The sequence below is a fragment of the Tachypleus tridentatus genome, chromosome 9, assembly GCF_004210375.1.
Source record: "Tachypleus tridentatus isolate NWPU-2018 chromosome 9, ASM421037v1, whole genome shotgun sequence".
In the NCBI taxonomy this organism is placed as follows: Eukaryota; Metazoa; Arthropoda; class Merostomata; order Xiphosura; family Limulidae; genus Tachypleus; species Tachypleus tridentatus.
Genome location: NC_134833.1, coordinates 156,968,172 through 156,969,827, shown reverse-complemented (window position 1 = coordinate 156,969,827; position 1,656 = coordinate 156,968,172).

The window sequence follows — 1,656 nt, the reverse complement described above, 5'->3', positions numbered from 1 at the left end:
ATATATTTAGATAAATTTAAACACTTGATAACAGAGCTCCTTACCTGGTATATATTTAGATAAATTTAAACACATGATAACAGAACTTCCTACCTGGTATATATTTAGATAAATTTAAACACTTGATAACAGAGCTCCATACCTAGTATATATTTAGATAAATTTAAACACTTGATAACAGAGCTCCATACCTGGTATATATTTAGATAAATTTAAACACTTGATACCCATACCTGGTATATATTTAGATAAATTTAAACACTTGATAACAGAGTCTCCATACCTGGTATATATTTAGATAAATTTAAACACTTGATAACAGAGCTCCATACCTGTAATATATTTAGATAAATTTAAACACATGATAACAGATCTCCATACCTGATATATATTTAGATAAATTTAAACACTTGATAACAGAGCTCCATACCTGGTATATATTTAGATAAATTTAAACACTTGATAACAGAGCTCCATACCTGGTATATATTTAGATAAATTTAAACACTTGATAACAGAGCTCCATACCTGGTATATATTTAGATAAATTTAAACGCTTGATAACAGAACTCCATACCTGGTATATATTTAGATAACTTTAAACGCTTGATAACAGAACTCCCTACCTGGTATATATTTAGATAAATTTAAACACTTGATAACAGAGCTCCATACCTGGTAATATATATTTAGATAAATTTAACACTTGATAACAGAGCTCCATACCCGGGTATATATTTTAGATAAATTTTAAACACATGATAACAGAGCTCCCTACCTGGATATATATTTAGATAAATTTAAACACTTGATAACAGAGCCCTCTCCTACCTGGTATATATATTTAGATAAATTTAAACACTTGATAACAGAACTCCCTACCTGGTATATATTTAGATAAATTTAAACACTCTGATAACAGAGCTCTATACCTGGTATATATTTAGATAAATTTAAACACTTGATAACAGAGCCCATACCTGGTATATATTTACATAAATTTAAACACTTGATAACAGAGTCCCCATACCTGGTATATATTTAGACAAATTTAAACACTTGATAACAGAACTCCCTACCTGGTATATATTTAGATAAATTTAAACACTTGATAACAGAACTCCTACACCTGGTATATATTTAGATAAATTCTAAACACTTGATAACAGAGCTACATTAATGCAGGCCATATTTAGATAAATTCTAAACACTTGATAACAGAGCTCCATACCTGGTATATATTTAGATAAATTTAAACACTTGATAACAGAACTCCATACCTGGTATATATATTTAGATAAACTCAAAACACTTGATAACAGATCTCCATACCTGGTATATATTTAGATAAATTTAAACACTTGATAACAGAGCTCCATACCTGGTATATATTTAGATAAATTTAAACACTTGATAACAGAGCTCCATACCTGGTATATATTTAGATAAATTTAAACACTTGATAACAGAGCTCCATACCTGTAATATATTTAGATAAATTTAAACACTTGATAACAGAGATCCATACCTGGTATATATTTAGATAAATTTAAACACCACAACATGAGCCCATACCTGGTATATATTTAGATAAATTTAAACACTTGATAACAGAGCTCCCTACTTGGTAGATATTTAGATAAATTTAAACACTTT